The sequence below is a fragment of the Sus scrofa genome, chromosome 8 (assembly GCF_054392235.1).
Source record: "Sus scrofa isolate SSC_HxYL_T2T_F1_AM1 chromosome 8, Sscrofa_HxYL_maternal_Yorkshire_Landrace_v2.0, whole genome shotgun sequence".
Classification (NCBI taxonomy): Eukaryota; Metazoa; Chordata; class Mammalia; order Artiodactyla; family Suidae; genus Sus; species Sus scrofa.
The window spans coordinates 8,283,606-8,306,744 of record NC_139390.1 but is presented as its reverse complement, the minus strand read 5'-3'; the positions used below and the strand labels follow the sequence as shown (position 1 = coordinate 8,306,744).

The window sequence follows — 23,139 nt, the reverse complement described above, 5'->3', positions numbered from 1 at the left end:
CAATAAATTAAGGACAAACTCAAAACTGTCAGCTCTGATCCAAATTTTTTTCTTGACCCCCTGATGAGACTAAATTCAAAACCAATTAGCTGTTTCATGACTTTCACCTTTGATGGATGACAGTGGTTGCTTTTCTCCCCCCAGGAGTAAAATAAGAAGCAGAGAACTAAAAGGGATAAAATAGCTTCTAGATCAGAAATATTCAGTGTCTACTAGTTTTAGTAATTTCCTCAGGCAAAATTGTAGCATTTTTCTGATTGGAGAACCAGAACAAGGCCTTAGAGTGCAAGGAGTGCTAACCTCTGTTGCGAATATATTTCTTAGAAGAAAGCAATTTCAGTGTGAGGCGACTTGCTCCAAGCCACAGATGCAGTGAGGGCAGAACCACAGCTGACACAGAAATCTTGAGATTCTCCATCCAGCGTGTTTCCAAATACACTGTTTTTTTTTTTTTTTTTTTTTTTTTTTTTTCCCAGATTCACTGCCTCTTTGGTGGGTAACATGCAGGACATTCTTGACACAGAGGTACAGAGTTCAATGTTGAATCTTAAAGTTGGAACTATTTATTTGGAGCTCCTGAGGAGTCTTTTCAATGTCCACCATTGTCTCTTTTGCCTTGAGGACACTCAAACCACGGCCACAAACACCTTTCCCACAAGCTCATCACCTGTGTTCAGTGGGAGTCAATCAGAGGCAGAGCAGCATATTTACTGTGGAAATGATCAGAATCACCATTCTCTTAATATTGCTACTGACCTTTGCTCAGGTATTTTCTCTGTGCCTGCCTGGAATTCTCCTGCTGCTGCCATTCTTTAGGGCTCTAAATTTGTCCTTTGAAATTTCCTAAATATACCCACTCCCAAGACCCTTTAACTCCAGTGGCTCTCTTTAACTGACCCCTCTGAAGTGCCCCAGTTAGATGACATCTAGATGTCTATTTGTGGTTTTGAGGGGAACTTCAGGTCCAGCGGTGAATAGAGTCATCACATTCTAATATCTGGATGCAGAAATAATAGGAATAGTGACCATTCATTGGTTGTTTACTAAAGAGAGGGTGCTGGGTTGCGCCAGGTGTTAGGCTCCCAACAAGAAGCATTTACTTTATGTCATTACCTAACCCTGTGACAACAACAAAAATGCAACTCGAAGCCCATCAACAACATGTTGCTTAATAGAACAAAGACCTGTGCTGTGCTCTGAAGTTTGCTGTCATGTATGCATGGAGGCCACCCTTCTCATGACCATGCTTTCTGTCGGTGATGAAGTCTGGAAGGGGTACTAAGACAAGTCCGCTTCTAGAGACATGGGTATCCACTGACCGCTGACTTTGATGTGAGAGCTCCCTGCCATAGCCTTGCTGAAACTTTCTTAATCTGCATGGCGCTCTGCTCTTCCAACAACCTACTTTCTATCTTGTTTTCACCAGGATCAGACTGGTTTCCTAGCTCTTCCAGTTCCCTATTTGCTCTTGCAAGTGTCTGCCTATTAAATCCTTGGATGTTGATTCCAGTCTTAGCCTACAAACTTTGGAGAACCTAGATATATACACACTGTCTGTGAGGCAAATACTATTTTCCTCATATTTGGATAAAGAAAAATAAGCCCTGAGGATTTCCTGAGGTCCACAGATTAGTCATTGGAGGATAAAATATTTGTGGTTAAAACTCAGGTCAAGCCAACTCCAACCCTTCACTTTACATCATAAAGTGTTTTCTAAACGTATCCAGAGGTGACCAGCTCCCAGAATAAGTAGAAGAAAACATCCTGGGTGAGCTAAACTTGAACTACATAGAACTGAAGAGAATAATTTTAAATTAGATGATAAATCAGAGAAAATTACCCCAAATGAAGCACAAAGTGATAAAGGTATAGATTGGATGATTTAACGTAAAGCTCACAGAAGTAGCTAAAGGAAAAATGGAAATAATTGGAATGAATGGAATTGAAGAAAGGAAGACTATTTTAATTGCGTCTTAGAAAATTTAGTAACTTAGCTAAGTGAGATAGCTCAGATTCATGTTCAGGTTTGTCTGAGGGTTTAAGCAGGCGCTTAACCATATGCTAGTTGCCAACTAGTCCTTGAGGTCATTTTCACAAATATTATGACTAAGTCTTGTTTTTTGCTCTTGGAAATTTCATCAGTTTGGTTTTTGAACCCACATATTGGAACTTGTTTTTAATCTTTTTTTCAAAAGTCCATTTTATATTCAACTCATCTTTACATATTGCTGATTTATTTTTAGCTACCAATCTGTTATTGAATGTATTCAGTCTTCTTTCCATCTTTATATCATCTCCAAGTAGACTAGCTCAAAATCCTGTAACAGTCAGAATGTAAAAATTTACTAAGATTATGTCAGTTGTCAATCACTAAGAGTATATTATATAATTCCTCTCTTCACACTGTGCTAGTCACTTTGAGGGGATATACGAGAATTATATTTCATTGCATTTGCCTGCAAAGTTTGCTATGTTGGATGTATAAAAAGGCAAAATATTAAGTCAATTCACCCATCAAATAAATCAATTTAGAAAATAAATAAGTCCTTCTTTTTTATTAGTCAGAAAAAGGACAGGATATTCTCATGAATATTATATAGACACTGGACTCAAAACTTATCATTGATTTAAAATCCAATAGAACTTTCTAACATACTTCATTTGATTCTCTTGCAATTAAATATTCATATTACTGATACATTTTTAATTTTTAAAAATTAGAATATATTTCATGTACCATGAAATTCACTTTTTAAAGTAGACCATTCAGCAGTTTTTAATGTGTTCCCAAAGTTGGACCACTATTACTATCCATTCCAGGACATTGTCCTCACTCTCCAAAGAAACCTCATATCCGTCAGCATCATTCCCCATTCTCCCCTCTACCTGGCTCTTAGCAACCATTAATAAACTTCGTTTTCTTTCTTTTTATATAATGATTTTTATTTTTTTTTCCATTATAGCTGGTTTACAGTGTTCTGTCAATTTTCTACTCTATAGAATGGCTTAATCTCTAAAATATAAAAACAGCTTACACAAGTCAACAGCAAAAAAGCCAACAACCCAATGGAAAAATAGGCAAAAGTCCTGAATAGACATTTCTCTAAGGAAGATATACAGATGACCAACAAGCACATGAAAAAATAAACTTTGTTTTCAAAGTTCATACTGATAAAACTTTAACTGTAAACTCCCACTTTGTCAACCATCATAGGAAAACAGATGTTTACAACTCTGGACATGGTTTTTTATACTTATCTTGAATTCAAACCCAAGTAAGTGAGAAGCCAGTGCACTAATCCAAACTAATGTTAGTTATGGTTATCGATGTTTAACTCAGAAGGTTAATTTTTTTCCCTTTCACTTTAATTCAACTGTTATCAGTAGTTTGGAGAGGAAAGAGGGACGCTATCACTAACGGTAATTACACAGAGGAAATATTTCTAAGAAATGTAAAACAGATAGTCAAATCTCCTGTTTTGCTGAAGGTTTAAGAAAGTTAAAAATAAAATTAGAATCTATATTTAGCAGTCAATTAAGACATCATAACTAATATGTTTAAATTCTTCATCTTTTCTGGCTTTGGATGCATTGTCATTATTATTTTCATTATTTTTCATTCATTTTTCTTGGTATGACACAATTTATTTAAGTTTCTGATTTTCTTCTACATTAACTTTATTTATATAGGTTCTTATAAGTTGCTCATGGTCTTTTGGGTCTTGAGGGAAGGTATAAAAATTTTCCAGTCAAAGGAGAGGTAAATTTGGGCTGTAGAAAAAAATCTATTATGTTTAAGTGTATTGCTGAAAATCGTTTATCTTTAATATTTTCTTTTTCTTACACAAGCACCCTCTTTTTTGATGAGTTTTTGGTGAATGTGGCTGATAAGAGATGGAAAACTTAGAAAATGGAGTGGAAAGGGCAATTTCTTTAGAACTGTGACCACAACCCACTTTTTGTTTCTTCTCTGGTCCTGTCGTTATCCTGGATCACAGGAAGTGATCCGTCAGTATTTACATGGGATTTGATATCAGGTTTCCATGTAGGGTCTAGAGTCAAATTGTATTGATCCTGAGAAGATTTTACTTTTTCTTGTTCTTTTTTTTTTTAAATACTCTTTTCTTTTTCTAAACTTGATTATCATCTTTGCTGATTGCATTTTCTTCCAGGATTAGCTCAGAGCCTGGCTGTGCTAAGAGCTGCACTGGTTCTTACTGGGGCCTATTTTGCCCCATAGGAGACATTCAATGATGTCTAGAGAATTTGGGGGAAGGGGTTGCTGATAGCATCTAGTAAATAGAAGCCAGGGGATAATGTTAAATGTTCTTTTAATGCAAAGGAAAACTCCCCACAACAAATAATTATCTAGCTGTGAATGTCAATAGCATTGAGGTTAAGAAACTCTGGGTTAAAGATGGATTACATAGATAATTGAGTAGGAACAGTCTTTGAAATTGTCTGTCATACTTTCTCTTGTATCGCTTGCTCTGGGGAAGGCCATACTATGGGACATTCAAGAAGTCCTGTGAAGAGGCCCACAGTGAGAAGAACTGAGACCACCTGTCAATAGCTGGCATGCACTGCCAAACATGAGTGAGATATGTTGGGAGTGGATCCTCTAGCTCCAGGCAAGCCATTTGATGGCCAAAGTTGGATAATTACTATAACCTCCCAAGGGACCTGAAGCTAGAGATACTCAACTGAGTCACTTTCAAATGCCTCCCCACAGACGAAAAATGTGCTGTTTCCAGACCTCATGTTTCGTGGTAACTCATTATGCAATGACCGGCATCCAATACATTGTTCCTATGGCACCAGCTTCCTCACAGTCTTCATCATCATGTCTGGGAAGCAACAATGGTTAACATTTTCTTCTCATCGACACAACATTCTTTCTACAGTCAGAAAGAGTGAGAAGGGTGATGGCAAGAGCGAAGTTTCCTCCCAGGACAATGAATAAATCATTTCAGAGAACTAAGCCTACTGTTTTCCTCAAGAGCATCTGAAATGTTGAATTATTGGGTTATCAGCTAACTCTCTTCAGTTGAGAGGCCTAATCAGCTGATATTATGGAGAAAGCCTATTTTAAGGGAAAGATCAAACTTTGTTACACCAGTGGAAATTAGCTCTTTACCTTTTCCCTTGTGGATTTGTGAACGGAATATCCAAATTGGTAGACATTTCTTTACCCCCAAAATGGTGCTACTGCAAAGGTACTTTTTGTTCTCAGCTTCATCTGTCCAGAAAAAGTGTTTTTAATTTTCTTCCTTAACTCTGCCAGGAAGCATGCTAATTTACATGACTAGTTTTTATTTTAACCACATCAAATGAGCCCTTCTGGAATATGGCACAGAGTTAACATTGACGGTGTAACATTATTTTATTAACCAATACATTGGTGATAACTGTAATATGTTAAGAGTCAGATAATAATGGTGATTTGATGAATGCTGTGATAATAATATGCTGAGGGTTGTTGAAAAGTCGGCAGGCCAGTTTGAAAACCATAAAATCATAAAACTGATGAGGAAATGATTGTTTTGTATGAGGCACGAAGGACAGCTGTCTAAAAATAAAAGCAAGTGTGTTGACCATAAAACATGACCAAGGAACCTGACAGAAAGGTGATCTGTTCAGAATTCCCTTAGACATTCCACAGTTAAGATAATGCCATTCAAAACTCCCTGCATTGACATGTGGTTGCCTGATGGGAGGGGGAGGGAGTGGGAGGGATCGGGAGCTTGGGCTTATCAGACACAATTTAGAATAGATTTACAAGGAGATCCTGCTGAATAGCATTGAGAACTATGTCTAGATACTCATGTTGCAACAGAACAAAGGGTGGGGGAAAAACTGTAATTGTAATGTATACATGTAAGGATAACCTGACCCCCTTGCTGTACAGTGGGAAAATAAAACAAAACAAAACAAAAAAAACTCCCTGCATTGGGATACGGAAAGTCCTGCTATTGAACTGCTTGTAAGATATGGACTCGCTCATATTTCAGTTTCTTTTTTTCTTTTTTTTTGGTGCTTTTTAGGGCTGCACTCTCTTGGCATATGGAGGTTCCCAGGCTAGGGGCTGAATGGGAGCTACAGCTGCTGGCTGTACCACAGCAGTGTGGGATCCGAGCCTCGTCTTCGACCTACATGTCAGCTCAAGGCAACACCGGATTCTTAACCCGCTGAGCGAGGCCAAGGATTAAACGTGCATCCTTGAGGGTCCTAGTCGGGATTGTCAACCGCTGAGCCACAAAGGAAACTCCCAGATTTCAATTTCTTGTTGGAAACACCAATCTGGGCATTCTCTATTAAAGTTAATCTGACTTCTTGTTCAAGTATTTCTGTTTCCTAGTAAACTAGGAATCTCATAATAATACAGACGATGCTTTATTCATTATTGTTTCCATGCTACATTGTTGACTAAATAGAAGGCACTCAACCAATGTTAGTTAACGTTAGAATGAAGGCAGGAAGGGAGAGAAGAGGAAGAAGAGAATGTCATAAAATAAGACATAAAATGCCCAACTTAATCACTAAACTTGACGTGGTTCTGTCATTAATTCATCAAATACTCATGAAAGGCTTACAATTTCAGAATCCAGGTAACAGAGAGAACTTTCTCTAGTTCCAATCTTGAGTAGTTTACAGTGAGATACAGGTAATGGAAAATAGATAAATACAAAATCATGGTAGCATGTGGTTAATTTTGTAAAAGAGACAGACTGAGAGGATCTTCAAAACGGGTACCATCTGAAAAGGCAAAGAGGTAAATTATAGGCTGAATCTTTTGGAAGCAATAACATATTGATGGTAAATTGTTTTATTTTTCTTAATCGTTTCTCTCCTTCTGTAAGAGATGTGATTCCAAGAGTTGCAATGTGACGTTTGGTGAACCTCTCTAGGGTAGGTGGTTGCCTGCGTACCATTTTTGTCAGGGCTGGCCCTATGACTTGCTAGGACCAACACAAGGACAATGGAAGTGACCTTGTCATACCCAAATAGAAGATCTAAGAGCCCCACGCATTTTGGATGTTGTTTTCTTTTTCTCATTAGACTGAGTTAAGGGATGAGTCTTGAAAGCTGGGCTGTGATGTGAAGAGAGGCTCTGAGCAGAACCACAACAGCCTGAAGCCCTGCCATGAAATACAGGAAAGAAATAAACCTTTGCTGCTGGGAGCTGTTGAGACCTAGGAGGGTTGTTTATTATCCCAGTGCCACTTAATGAAAGCTTACTAAAGCAGTAATCAAAATGATTAACCTTGGCCACTGCCAATGGCTATGGCCACCCTAAGTATGTAATTATGTACACGACAGTCATTATCGTGAGGGTATAAACTCACACACAAAACCACACACACGCATAGCTGTCAAAGTGATGTGCAATTAAATACAAACCAGATTTCTTGAATATTTTATAGAGATCTCTTTCACATGCTTTTACCACTTATGGACTGTGCTGTCCCACATAAATTGTTTCTGATTTTTATTCATACACATTACATATCATCAGAGAGGTATTGATTTTAAATCGATTTCAATCTGCTATCCTAAATTTCAGTGTGATTATGGGCTAGACTATGGTGCTATTTACTCTAGGTTAGTAACGAAGGTTAATAACGTGAGCTGTAGTTCCTGTCGTGGCTCAGCAGTAAAAAGAACCTGACAAGTGTCCTTGAGGATGTGGGTTCGATCCCCGGCCTCACACAATGGGTTAAGGATCCGGCATTGCTGTGAACTAAGGTGGAGGCACAAACGTGTCTCAGATCTGGTGATGCCTTGGCTGTGGTGTAGGCCGGCAGCTGCAGCCCCTATTCAGCCCCTAGCCTGGGAACTTCCATATGCTGCAGGTGCGGCCCTAAAAAAATAAATAAATATTAAAAAATAGCAGTGAGCTCACAAAATTAAGAGAAACTGAGATATGCTCTGTCACTTAGTGAAGGATGAATTGAGGGTATCCCAAAGATTGGCCACACTGGCTTCTGATGGCCATCTGGTCCATGTACACAGGAAGGCAGAAGCATGGAGGCAAGTTGGCACCAGCTAAGATTTCACACATTCATGGTTTGGTGATTGGAAAGATCTCAACGTTTCCAATAGAAAGAAAGAGTTTTGCTTTCCTTCTTTTGTTTGTTCATTGCTATCGCTGTTGTTGTTCTCCTTAGGTAATTTGAACCTTTTCAAGGCCCTATATGCACAGCTCTCATTTCCCAGCCTTTTAAGCTTTTTGGTTAGTTTATTGCCCCAACAGTTATCCACAGTCTCAGGAAGCTGCAAAATTAAAATTTTTCCTACATTTTTCTTTTTTTACAGTCCCCAGAGGAAAGTTTTTTCATACTGGGTAAGCTCTGAGTAAAGTTGAATAAAGATAATATTTCACAGGGAACTTCCAGAGAAAAACAAGCAGGTCAAATAATGTTAGCAACCTCTGAGAATGAGGTTTGGAAGGAACTCTAACTCTATTTTACCACCTCTGGAGACGGTCAGGTTGCTGATTTTCACAATAATAGCAAGATGTTGATTTATAAGGTCATAGCACCAAAGAGCAGGAGGAAAGAATGAGAACAATTAGGACACCATAAATCTCACATTTTTTTTTAAACCAAGAATCAACCATTTTTCTTAAATAAAAAATCTTGAATTTTTGCAAGCTTTAGGTTAATTTCCAGAATCCTGAATCATTTGATTATGACCAGTTTATGCTACTGATGTGCTGTCTTTATGAAAAACTGAATTTTGGAGTCTTTACCACTGCCATTTTCACTGACATCATTCAGAGACGACGTCATTCTTTTTTTTTTTTTTTTTTTGTCTTTTTGCCATTTCTTGGGCCGCTCCCGTGGCATACGGAGATTCCCAGGCTAGGGGTGGAATCGGAGCTGTAGCCACCGGCCTACGCCAGAGCCACAGCAACATGGGATCCGAGCCGCGTCTGCAACGCGTCTGCAAAGACTCCGGATCATTAACCCACTGAGCAAGGGCAGGGATCGAACCCACAACCTCATGGTTCCTAGTCGGATTCGTTAACCACTGCGCCACGACGGGAACTCCAGAGATGTCATTTTTAAAAAACGTCAAATTACCTCTATGCCACTAAATTATTTTCAGTAATAAATAATAATGCTCATAGTTATTTTCTTTTTTCAACTTTTAAAATAAATCATTACCAATTTTAAAATAATACATTCCTATTGTAGAGATATTATTTACATGCAGCAAAATAATTTTTCTGTATGAACTAAAACTTGCATTTCCCAAATAAAATATCACACTTTACATTGTATTTTACTATTTCATACAAATAAATATTCCAAACATTCATACAGAATTATTGAATTGAAGTATCCGCAGTGGTTTTATAATCAGTGTTCTTTCATTGTTTATTTTGAGTATACCCTTTTTGTGCACAAATATGAAGTACCAAAGAGACCTAAAGTCTTTCAACTGAACTTGAACTGCCCCTCCCCCGCCCCTAGAACTTACCTGTGTCCTTATTTAGAACACCTTTAGCAAAGTCTGTGTGTGTCAGGGGAACTGGGGTTGTACAAATTAATTTCTGTGAGAGATATAATGTTTATTAAAGAATAAATATCAAATGTGTGCCTATTTAAATCTCATATATATGCCTTTAAAACTTAGTGATAGGAGTTCCTACTGTGGTGCAACAGGATTGGCAGCATCTTGGGAGTGCTGGGATGCAGGTTCGATCCCCAGCCTGGCACAGTGGGATCAGGATCAGGTGTTGCTTTATCTGCGGCTTAGATTGTAACTGCAGTTTGGAACGGATCTGTGGGATGGCCAAAAAAGAAAAAAATACATAAATAAAAATAAATAAGTAAATAAATGAATAATGCTTAAACATAAATAATTAAAACTCAGTAATCACTGCAACAATCTTTGCATTAACATTCTGCAGAATGTATGCCTTTATTGCTTTAACACAGGGTGGATGGCTTTCCCTTCCTGGCCCTAGTATGCTACCCTCATACATACCTTCTTTTCCCTCTCTTGAACACAGCCCAGCTATGTTATCTCTCACCTGAGCCTTCCTACCTGCCCTTATCTCTATTTAGTCTCTTCTCTTCATTATAATCTTACATCATCTTATTCCAACGAGGCTTTCGTGTTTTTTCTAAGGTATCACATCCTCAGGGAAGTGTTCCTGATCCCCCCACCTCCACCGCCAAATCAAGGTGCCTCTGCTCTAATAAAAACCATCTTGTAAATACCTTATTAGAGCCCTTACCATGCAGTATTTTTTATGTGCTCATACCTCCTTGGAAGGCAGGAGGTCTGATTTCGTTAAATTAACAGCAACTGGTGGGGAGTTCCCCTCTTGGCTCAGTGGAAATGAACCCAACTAGTATCCATGAGGATGAGGGTTTGATCCTTGACCTTGCTCAGTGGGTTAAGGATTGGGTGTTGCCCGAGCTGTGGTGTAGGTCACAGGTGGCTAGGACCCCGCATTGCTGTGGCTGTGGTGTAGGCTGCCATTGCAGCTCCAATTCAGCCCCTATCCTGGGAACTTGCATATGCAGCACGTGTGGCCCCTAAGGCCCTAAAAAGCAAAGCAACCAAACCAAACCAAACCAAACAACAACCAGTGGTGCTTATTGCATATCAGTAAGGTAATCATTATTTTTGGAAGGAAAGATGGCGAAAGGGTCACGGCTGCACACTGAAATGATTTCATAGCAGTAAAAAGTGGGAGGATTTGAGTAATTAATGCAGTCAAATAGTGGTGGCCAGTGTACAGACCAATTTCTACACTTTCAGTAGATATTTTTCCCTAAGTGTGAGTTTATCATTGAAAGACATTTCTCAAAGTGTGAATCGTAATTCCCTTAAGAAAATATTTCTTCATAAAATGTGTAAGATGCATGAAATTTTTATAACTGCCATGCCAGTAGGCAGAGTGCAACACTAGAAATATAAGAAGATTATTCAAAGATGGGCCATTAAGTGCAACACAGTTTGAATTATCTATGATTGATGACATGAATATCTTTGTAGACTTAAAACAATGCGTAATACTTTGCCTCATCATTGTTATATATTATTACGTTCTTATCGTGTTAAGTGACATTGAAGTACTTGTAACATTTTATTCAGATTATCCAAATTTATAAAATGCTTTATTTAAAAAATTTTAAGCACGTATAATTTCACTCAGAATATAGTGTTGATTTTTCTTGTTTTCCTCTCAATTTTCCTCTCCTTATAACCACTTAGTGTATATTTAAATTTTATCTACATTTATAATATAATTTTGTCACTCATTTTAACAAAAATTATATCGTAATATATACATTATTTCACTTTCCGACTACCACATAATTTAGATTTGTCTATATTGCTTAATATTCTTGAAAAAAATGATTTCATAGCCATAGGCTTGATATAATTTGTTCAAACATTTCCTCATATTTACAGGTTGATTCCTTTTTTTAAATTTTGTTAATACATGTAAACAGAACGATTTGTAATTTTAGGGTAAGTTTTGCTTATACCTTGAATTTTTTTAAATGGGTAAGAGTCTAATTACTAGCAAAACGGCTTTATCAATTACATTGGAATTTATTAACTATCCTATTTGCACTTTGATTTCTATGTCTTTGTAATTTGCCCTCTACTCGCACTGACCATTCATTTTCAGTATCTTTTATTCTTTTGTCAGGTCTTTACACATTAGAATATTTTAGTATTTGGTCCTTAGACCTTTTGCTATCAGCTTTTACCTGAGGTTATATCATCCATTGAATGATTTTATGCACTTTGACCTTGATGACTTCTAAATGTGTATCTGATGTACTGACTTCTCCCATTGAACTTCACACGCAGTCACCTAACTATATAGGAGGTCTAGCCAATGTCTAATTTATACCTTAAACTTAGTATTTCCAAACCACACCTACACCTAAAGCCACTTCTGTTTCAATTACCAGTTATTCCTGTGCCAGTAAACAACAAATCTAATCTTTAGAAGATGTGTGGGTCAAAAAATTAAATCATTCCTTTTTGTTTTTGTTTTTGTTTTTTAGTTGAGCTCACAGCATGCGAAATTTCCTAAGCCAATGATCAAACAGGTGCCACAGCAGTAACAACACCAGACCCTTAACCCACTGTGGTACAAGAGAGTGCCTTAAATCATTCCTGAATAATTCCTCTCCCCACATTTATAGATAGTCCGTTACAAAGCAAATGCTCTTAGCTTTAACTCCAGACTTCTTTTCATCAATCAATTTCCATAAAATTTCTTGTCACCAGTCGAGAACAAACACACCATTGCTCACCTATCCCACTGCAATGGTGTTCTAGTCATTTTTCTTTTTTTTTTACTTCAGTCCTGATTATCCTTCTCATAACGTACACACAAGTTTTTCCACATTGCTGCTTGATTAAGACTTTAAAACATCACCTCTGTTGGAACTTTCCAGTTTGAGTCGTTCTCTTAAAGAGGAAAATTAAACTTTTTACAGTGGTCTGCAAGGCACCACAAATTTTCATTCTCCTATAGTAACCATGCTACCACACTATTTCTGCCCCAGGCTGTTCCAGTATTTCAGAAAAAAAAATTATAACATCTCATTGGCTGAAGAGATTATTTTCTGGAGAATTGGCAGCTTATATTACTAAGTTTTTCTATCCTGGAATGAGCTATATGTATTTTCTTCCTTTTCTTTTCTACATATGTCCCATAGGAAAGCTGTATTGTTTTTACACAAACAAGTCTGTACATTTCTTATAGTTCTTCCTATGTATATAGCTTTTGCTGTTGTTCATTTTTATTTTTATATATTTTTTTAGGGCCATACCTGGGGCATATGGAAGTTCCCAGGCTAGGGGTGGAATCTGAGCTGCAGCTGCAGGTCTATGCCACAGCCACAGCATTGCCAGCACTGAGGCCCTTCTGTGATCTACACTGCAGCTTGCAGCAATGCTGGGTCCTTACACGACTGATTGAGGACAGGAATGGAACCCACATCCTCACAGACAATATGTTGGGTTCTTAACCCACTGAGCCACAACGGGAACTCCTGTTGTTATTTTTACTGTGCACTCAATGTTTTTTCCAACTACATTTTCTAATTAATTACTGTCTGACTATATCAGGGTTTTTCAGTCTTGGCACAATTTGATAATTTGGACCAGGTAATCCATTGTCGAGGTGGGCTGTTCTGTACCTTGTAGCATGTACAGCAGAATACGTGCCTTTAAGCAGTAGATGCCTGTAGCTTTGCTCCAACTGTCATAACTAAAAAATGACTCCAGAGGTTGCTGGAAATCTGGTGAGGCACAAAATCACCCCTCATTGAGAAGCACTGATCTTTATGAAGGTACAGATTTGTTCTCAAATGCCACATGCAGCTCATTCTTGTTAGGTCTAAATGTTTCCCATGTTCCCTTTCATCTTAATTGGCTCTTAATTTGAAAACTTATGGTACCTGCCATATAGGCTAGAAAGTGATTTCCTCAGAGACTCACATAAAGTCCATGATTCTTGGTAATCCTATGTCTACCAGTTGATGTGCTTTAGCAAGCACTATGTAATGAAAAATGAAAGGGCTTTGGGTACCAATAACCTGGATGTAGTTCTCAACTCCACCTTCCAATGGGCGTACAATTTCCTAGACATAATTTAAGCTGAGTCTCAATTTTCTCATCTATAAATAGGAGGTAGAAGCAGTTGCTTTATACAAATATTTTGAAGTTTAGTAATGATACATGCATGGTCCAAAGCACATTTTAGACAATATACATGGTGACCAAACAAGTGGCAATTGGGAACTCTTCATAAAGCCTGAGAGAGGGGCTGCAGGGGTGCAAAAATACATCTCTCCGATGTATTAATAATCCACTGGATAACACATTATACTAGTATGGAGTGGTCTTTCTAGGTACTATGGAAAACGGAGTTTTCAAACGTGTGATATCCAGACTCTGTCTTTTAGAAGTTCACTAAAATGTGAAACGAAACAGAGAGACAAGGTGACCTGTACATAATAAATAATTAATTAGATCAGTACGGGAAACAGATTCAGAGGGGTGATATTTTTGTGATGCCTCATTTCAAGAGTATGAATTGATGAGACAAAAATGATTATTCATATATACAGTATTAGTCTTGTGAAAATAACAATCAGTCTGAAATTCTAAAATTTTAACAGTTCAAGTTTCTGGAAATTTCCTTTTGGGATAAACTATTTGTGTTAAGTATTGGACACTTTCCTTCAAACATGAGAGATCGTTTAGAGGGACTCATACAAGCTCTTTCTTCCTTAGTAGGTTTAATAGCATGAAATAATTAGCCAGAGAGTTAACAAGGACTTTTGATTGTTTGGCAAAGTTAGGATTAGCAGGAGGTGAAAAGAAATAAACATGACATGGCATAGAGCTACCACCTCTTCCTGCAGGACTCAGCTTGCTGAATGTTGAAGTCTCAGACTTGATAAGGGGAAGGAAACAGGTATTACTCATGGACGGAATCACTTTATCCCCCCAAAAAATCATATTTAATATTTAGAAACATTTCAGATGTTTTACATGATACTTTTGTTGATATTTTATTAAAAGTAGGCCTCCCCTTGCCAATTCCCAAATCCGATAAATCAGAATTCAGAAAAAGTAAACAAGAAAAAGTTACGTGCTCTGAGGTCTTTCAAGAAAATGAGATGCATGATGATGAAATAACTTTCTCGGAGTCACACACTTATTTTCTTTTAACGTAAACGTTAGAACACATATCTTCCCACATGTAGCCAGTGTTTTTATACCACAAGTTTCTCCCTCTCCACAAACTTCCCTTTGTCACTTTTTTGAAATGAATGGTGCTTGGATTAGTTCCCAAGGCAAATGCAGCTTCAGCTTCATTTCAAGAGTTCATCCTGTAATTGTCACACCTGATCTTTGTCCCAGTGCCTGAACCCAATCACTGGAGATAATGTGAATTGACTGAAACTCCTCGAGTCGGCCACTGACCCCCTTCATTCAAACTACGCCATTGTGATAGGCATGGCTGGACACTGCCACTTTAAATTAGGGGTTTATCTTGAGTCCTGGAGAATGCAAGTCTTTTCAGGGGGAAAGGATGATGAATCACATGGCAGGGAACAAATGTAACTGTGATTAATGGGACATTACACAACAACAAAAAATAGAGCCAACTGTGTGCAGAGATAACTGGGACCACAAAGACTAACTTATTGTCTAAGTTGATGTAATTAACTTCAAGCCCTTCCATAGCTTGGATGGCTGATTCCAGCAAGCCTCTCCATTGTGCAGGTAATAATGACAAGGTTGTGGCTTCTTATTTTAAATACTGTCCTATTAAGGACCATTTTTCTCCAATGCTTGGCACTGATAAAATGTCAAAGACTAAGATATGGCAATTTGAAGTAGCACAATTATAAGCAAATGTTCAGATTCATTCAACTTTCCTTTTTTCTCCAGGAAGACAATAGAAAAAAAAAAAAAAAAGACCAAACACTGGACTTATGATATATGAGCTTCCTCAAATATTTCAGTGAAGAAAGACTCATGATTATATTCTTTTTTTTTTAAGTCGTTCTGGGTTAAGAGAACAGAAGCTTTCAGAAAAATGTTACATTGCAATAACTATGATGAAGAAAGATTTCTTTTTTTTTCATGACCTGATAGGATAACCTATCCTGACTATGCAACTGCATTTCCCTCATTCATAGGAAAGAAGTAATTGTTTTGTTTATTAGAAGAAATGGTTGGCTTGGATACTTATGAAAGTATTATGGATTCAGAAATTATTTTGCACATTTTAAATAAAGAATATCAGTTTGTGAATATTTTCATCCATTGAAATCTTGTCCACGTTCTCCTGTTAGCAATGCTGGAATGAGATTCCATGTTTGAAAATGCTTGCCAACCTCTTTGAAAAATTTGGAAGCTTTCCAAATATTTGATACCTGCCTCATTTCATGTTTTCGGAATTGTTTGGCTACTCCCACAGGCTAACAGAATAACAAATACTTCCCCTAAAATTCTGAAATATGAATATATCCAGAATACTAATTTTTTTCCAGATGCCAGGTGTGTTTTTCTCTTCCTGACTTTGAAATAATAATAACATCCCTAATTTCATAGTGCATTTATTCTTTGCAAATAGCATTAGACCATTTAATTCTACAAGGAAAAATGTTAGAGAGTAGAGATACGCTATTAGTGAACAAGTATGAACTCTGGGGCTGGGGTCTTCTATCTACGTATGACTTTTAGGTCATTTAATTTTTTATATGAGTATTAGGTAACTCCTTTGATCTTTCTGAATCTCATTTTTCTTTTCATTAAAAGAGATTAATAATATTTACTTCATAGAAGTGTGTGATGATTAAAAAAGACCTTGTATGCATGGTATGCAATGAAAGCAATGAATAACTCTTTTTTTCTAGTACCCCACACCTTCTTTGTTGGAAGAAAGTATTACGTTTTATTTATCTTTGTGTTTCCCAAGAAAGGAAATAAAAAGGAGGTAATGTAGTCTTTTTTAAAAAATTCTTGGCGTTCCCATCGTGTCGCAGTGGTTAACGAATCCAACTAGGAACTATGAGGTTGAGGGTTCGATCCCTGGCCTTGCTCAGTGGGTTAACGATTCAGGGTTGCCATGAGCTGTGGTGTGGGTCACAGATGCGGCTTGGATCCCGTGTTGCTGTGGCTGTGGTGTAGGCCAGCGGCTACAGCTCCGATTTGACCCCTAGCCTGGGAACCTCCATGTGCCACTGGAACCGCGCAAGAACATGGCAAACAGACAAAAAAATAAATAAATAAATAATTCTTTTTCAGTTTCTTTTTTTCTCTTTTTTTAAATTAAAGTATAGTTGATTTACAGCATTGTGTCAGTTTCTGCTGTACAGCACAGTGACCCAGTCATTTACATATATTATATATTATGTATCACATTCACATTCTCATACGGTCTTCCATCATGTTCTGTATTGCCCCCAAGGGAACTACATCAAATATCTTGGGGTAATACAGTTTTTATTACGAACCTACAAGATTTGCTGTAGTTCATTTCATAAACATTAGATTATTCAAATGGAATTATCTCAATTTTTGCAAATAAGGAAACCAGAGATTGGGAATATTAAACAGTCTGAAGTTAAAAGCCACCCAGGCCAGTTCTTTCAGTTTAATGAATACTTTTTAAACGAAGCATGAAACGCACGTATAAGACATCATAGGTGAGCATTCTCTCTATACTGTGCCTCATGCAGGGCGCCATGCTGAACTTCAGAAACAGGCACGCAGGGCTCCATAAACAGGCAGCTCCGGCCCCATGCGCAATCCTCCAGCCTTAGTTCTGCTGAATTATAGCCACTCTCCACTCTTCCTTCGAATTCAATTTCACTCTGCTGCTGACGCCACTGCCATCACAATGGTATCTCATTCCTCAACTTTCATTCTTGGTTCTTTACTTTTTTTTTTTTTTTTGCTTCACCCATGGCATGTGGAAGTTCTCAAACCGGGGATCAAGACCACACCACAGCAGCAGCAAGCCAAACTGCTGCAGTGACAACTCCAGACGCTTCAACGGCTGAGCCACAAGGGAACTCTAGCTCTTTGCTCTTGATAATGACTGCCATTCCTCCAGCTGTGACTCCGATTCCTATCCATGATTCACCATGCTCTCTGCCTCAGTGGCTAACATCTTTCCAGGCTTGTGTTGCCTTGGCAGTCCTCTTATCATTACTTCCTCTTTGTTAGACTGACCCCTAATGTGTCTTGCTCAGGTGAAAAGGAAATGGTGTCACAGAAAAATAATTCGATGGAATTTCATGTTATAGCACAATTTGAAAGACTTTATTCAAGGGAGGACTGTCATAGGGGTAGGGACCATCGTGCTGGAATTTTATGAGGGAGACAGTTTGGACTTGACTCGGAATTATAGCTGAGGATTGGGGATGGAAAATTAGAGGAAAACCTCAGGAGTAAGGAAGATTCTGGATTAACTGGATTCTGGATTCTTGCTGAAGGCATGTCCGGGTGGTTAGTCTTCACCCAGGAAAAGGTGGAAGAGGGAAACTCAATCGATATTGAGGATGATCGGGTATTGAGTGTGGGAGTTCTGCTTAAACAGACTCGTCAGGATTCTTGCTAAAATTGGACATGGCAGAGAGGGACACAGATGTCCAAAGGTCAAGCCTAGCTGAAAAAAGAGTTCAGGGAAGGATGAGTAGAGTTTGGTCAGTGAGAGAATCTTTGTCACTAGACAGGTGGGTGAATGAAGCAGAACAAAAATGATTTGCCTCAAGTTGCAAAGTTAGTCCTGAAACCAGATCTGTTGTCTGCCTCTGCCTGATCTATAGCCATTTCTACTAGATGACTGATTTTTCAATAGGAGGGTGATTTTGACCCTCACAGGACATGTGTCAATATCTGGAGATAATTTTTGGTTGTAATGCTATTGGCATCTAGTAGATAGAGATGAAGAATGCTGCTGGAAGATCCTATAAGGCACAGGAACCCTCTTGCACAAACAAAGAATTATCTGGCCCCAAGCATTGACAGGGCCATGGTGGAAAAATTCCACCCTGGATTAAAGTGCTGAATCACGAGGAAGCAGGGAGCGGTCTCTCTCAAGTGATTTGAATGTTTTTATGCATGTGAGAGCAGCTCTATAGAGCTGAGATTACAAATGCAAGTCACGAGTTCTATTTACATAGTTCCCATTGATTTACTTTGTGGCTTCCTCTTCATCACTTTACTCCCAATGACAAACATTTACTGAGAAGCCCAGGTGTGTAATTATAAAAGAGGTATTAAGGAAGCAAGGGTTTTTCATATCAGCACTGACCACTTGTGCACCTCTGTAAACACTATTCACCCTCAGTGTTCATTTACCCTTTCAGATACAAAAAAATATATAAATTCTCCAATTTCCCATTTATGTTATGGCTAAAACATCCACAGGGTCCGTATCTAAGTGTTGCATGTACTGTTCACCAAGTATTAAATAATGCAATAAAAGTTAATAATGTAGTGTAAAAAAATGTTTTTGTCACCATTATATTTATACCGCTTTATTAATTCTTTGCTTGCTTGCTTTCTTTATGCTTTTCTTTCTGCCAGCCACCTGTCCCCAAATGTTGCACTAATTACTTGCCAAATCTCAGTTATGATCTCACTTCTTTCTAGCTTATTTTTCTTCTCTCTCAGCCCTGGCTCGCTTTTATCTTAATCTTAGGTTGGTATTTTTTACTGTCTTTTTCATCTTCTCTTCAATTAGTCTCTTTTCTCTCCTTTTCCACTAAATCTTTTCAGTTCTCTTAAAACAAACAAAAAAAAACAGCATCCCTAGAGACTTATTCAAAAAGCATGGGTAAATGGGAAAGGGGAAAATGATTGTCAATTGCGTAGCTGTTTTAATTCTCTTCTGTAAAAGTACTGATCATATTTCCAAGGAATAGACACATGATGACAGCCTGGCAGCCCATACCTTAGGGAAGAACTGAGACTTACACAAACATAAGCGTCCTCAAGGTATGGAGCATTTGGTTAGGTGGATACTGGGGAAGAGAATGCCTTTGAAAGTCAATTGAGCATTGACTCAGGAAGCTGCAAACATGAAAGTTAATCTTGCCATGGCTGAGTTCCTCACTGCCTTCCAAGGGGTTGCTGTTCAAAGGAGTTCCCTGGTGGCTCAATGGGTTAAGAATCCAGCATTGTCACTGCTATGGCTTGGGTTTTATTTATTTATTTATTTTTGTCCTTTTGCGGGCTGCTTCCACGGCATGTGGAGGTTCCCAGGCTAGGGGTCTAATTGGAGCTATAGCCACCGGCCTATGCCAGAGCCATAGCTGCGCAGAATCCAAACTGCGTCTGCAAACTACACCACAGCTCATGGCAATGCCAGATCCCCAACCCACTGAGCAAGGCCAGGGATCGAACCTGCAACCTCATGGTTCCTAGTCAGATTCATTAACCACCAAGCCATGATGGGAACTCCTATGGTTCAGGTTTGATCACTGGCCTTGGAACTTACACATGCTGTGAGTGAGGGAAGGGAAAAAAAAGAAAAAAAAAAAAGGCTCTTTAAGGTTTGACTCTTATCTCTTTATTTTCATTATTCATTCATATCTTGCATGCAAACCCAAATGCTCTTCTCTCAACCCCTGTTGAGACACCTGGCGTTTCTTGAATGTATCAGGCTGGTTTCATGTCCTTATGTCTTTATAGCCAACATTCTTCCAGATAGGAAAACACAGCTTTTTCTCAGTTTCTGTTCGTCTTTAAATATTTAGCTAAGAAAAATCCCCTCCATTGTGTTTCCATATACCGGGTACTTAACTATATGAATGACTCTGTCTATTGTTTTACTTTCTGTACCATGTTATGAACTTTAGGTGGGAATATGGGGCTGTGACTTTTGCCTTTTGGCTCTAGCACCAATCACATGACTTTGCTAGGTAGGTAGACAATGAGACAGCTGGTTGAATAAATGGATGGAAACAGATTGTCTGAAAATTACTGAGAAGGGAGGTGCAAATGGGATGCACTCTTGGTGTACAAATATATCAGAAATGGGAAAAAATAGCAATGTTAGTTTGCTACAACATCTCTCTCAGTGCAAGGAGGAAAATAACATACCAACTAGCTAGAAATTACGGTAAAAAACCTTTTGTCTCTTTTTTTCATTTCTCACACTTGGACATTTAATTTGTCATCAATTTTTTAGTTAAATAAAATATGTTCCTATTTTAAGGTAAATTTATTATTTAATATGGATTTTCTAAAAGGAATTAGAACTAAACTACTTAGGTACACATAAAATTTATTTATTGCATGAGCTGGATTTATGCCACTTTATTTTTTCTCACCAATGTCTTTCCAAAGCAATTTATTTGAGTTGCTTTTCACCAGCTTTGGATGATATGAAAGTTAAAAATAAATTCTATGGTTACTTTCAAGTAATTAAAAATTGTCCATTAAAGGAAGTCCTACTAAATATATTATCGAACCACATATTACTGAATTTTAAAATGTTCTCCTTCTTAAAGGTAGACCCAACCTGAACCAGAAAACTTGAAGGGGCTTTGTTTTTTCTTTTGTTTATTTGTTTGTTTTTGGTTTTGTTTTCTTTTTCATTCATTTTTCCCCCTCTAATCCCTCACTGTTGTGTTGGGTACTTTCTAGGTAGGAAGAAATGAAGGTAGCAGAGCTAGCAGAGCTAAGGGAGAAAAAAATTATTATGATGTTTCAAGTTTTAATTTAGCCCTAGCGTTCTTTGTAGGTGACTCATTCCCTTCTCTTATGCTATGTTTTATTTGAAAGGGGGTGGTTATTTGAAGCGCCGACATAATTTCCCTCACTTCTGGTTTTCTTCCTTCAGGTAATGCCTCATTTCAGCTACTTACCTCTGCACTCTCAAGCCCTTACTGTCCATCATTCCTCCCATTGTTGGGTCACCTTTCCCCTCCATGGTGCTTTCTTGGATGGATCCTTCGAGACCACTCTGTCTGCCTCCCGTCTGCAGGGTCCACATGTCGCCCAATTGGATATGCTTTGCTAGACTTTCTCATCCCATGTCTCCTCTCTGCTGTTGGTGGAAAAGACTTCTTAAAGCAAGTATCAAATGTCGTTTGCTATGTCCCTCATCGTCCCAGCAACACGCATCAAGCTGTTTAAATGGTCACTTGTTTTGATTAGCTAGAATACTTGTCATCTAATCTTTTTTCCTCTTGGTTGATGAGGCATGGCACTCTGGAGAATTAATTACAGAGAAATCTTTCTGTTGTTAGAAGTCATTTCAGCCTTTGGCTGCAAAGAATTGTTTTCTGATCATAGACTCTGCTCCTTAATCCTACCACAGAGATGATCTGGCTGAAACAGATTGTCCTTTGCTTGTGACCAGAAACAAGCATATTTTTTTATTTTGAACGGCACCAGTGCTGGATTTCAACCAGAGCCTCTGCTGACACCCCAAGAGCACCCCTTCTCTTTTTTTAGGCTTTTAGCTGGACAAAGCTTTACATTTTATCAGGGTTGTCAGTAATCTACGGCAAGCAGCAGCATGTTTTACTAGTGCTAAGAAGACTACATATCTGTTTGCATATGCTGCATAAAAAAACTCTCCTAAAAGTTACAGCTTAACAAAACAACCATGGGCTCAAAATTCTGCAGATCGCTTATTTGGACTGGGCTTCTCTGGGGGATTTTTCTAGTTTGCTAGTCTTCTTCATGCAGCTGTTGTCTGCTATCAGTTTTGCTGGGGCATCTCAGTAGAACTGCCTCTGTTCCATATGACGCCGCATCCTCTGGCCCATTAGACTGGACATTGTCCCATGTCAGTGACAAGTGTCTAAGAGAAAGCAGAGAGGAGATGCACACAAGTCCCCTTGAGCCACAGTGACCCTTCCACTGCATTCTCTTGCCAAAGCAAGTCACAAAGCTAACCTGGCTTTTAGAGGAGTGAAAATAGATGCTCCTCTGTGATGGGATGTGGATACAGGAAGCGGAATCATTGTAGCCACTTTGTAATCAGTCTATTACAGATAGTCTAATCTATCTCTTTACCCTGCCTCAATATCCATACATTCTTTTATCATTGGCCATGAAATCTAAGCTGGAAATTATGAACGTGCAAATAATGTCTTTACATATGACGTGTTAAACCCACTCAGAGCATCTGTGGGCTCGTTTAACAAAATAGGGAGGTGCAAGCTCAAATGAGGAGCTAAAAATCTAATAATTTTTAATTTTCTGTGGTTATCTTTTTTGTGAGTCCAGTTTTGATATGTTAGGATCTTATTTTTTTAGGGTTATTTTCACATCTCTCTAAAATTGGGTCATTTTCATACAATTCTCAAATTATGAGGATTGCCTTTGTTTTTCCCAAGAAAATGTTCAATATAGTGTACCTAACAAATGTCAGATATAGACATATTTATAAAGTTTAGTAATTGAAATCTGATGTGTTTGGAAGGTATCATTTTTGGTTTTTGTTTACATGTTATATTGGAAAATACCCAAAGACATGGTTTTACGCTCACTTCCCCAGAGTCCACGATTATTGTAGATTTCTGTATGAATTTTACATGTACCACATTATCCTACGATGATCCATCCCCAGTAAATCACTTACTGGCAATATTTCTGTGCTTTAGT

At 38.1% G+C, this 23,139-nt stretch overlaps 1 long non-coding RNA gene across 2 annotated transcripts in view; it reads left to right on the top strand.

Moving 5' to 3' along the window:
• The window catches only part of LOC106507246 (uncharacterized), a 47,089-nt gene extending 24,411 nt beyond the window's left edge, over nt 1–22,678 (top strand). For both annotated transcript variants that reach the window (XR_014813548.1, XR_014813549.1), the window contains exon 5: nt 21,365–22,678. This is a non-coding gene — a long non-coding RNA (uncharacterized LOC106507246). The remainder of the gene's footprint in view (nt 1–21,364) is intronic.
• Nucleotides 22,679–23,139: the final 461 nt, after the last annotated feature.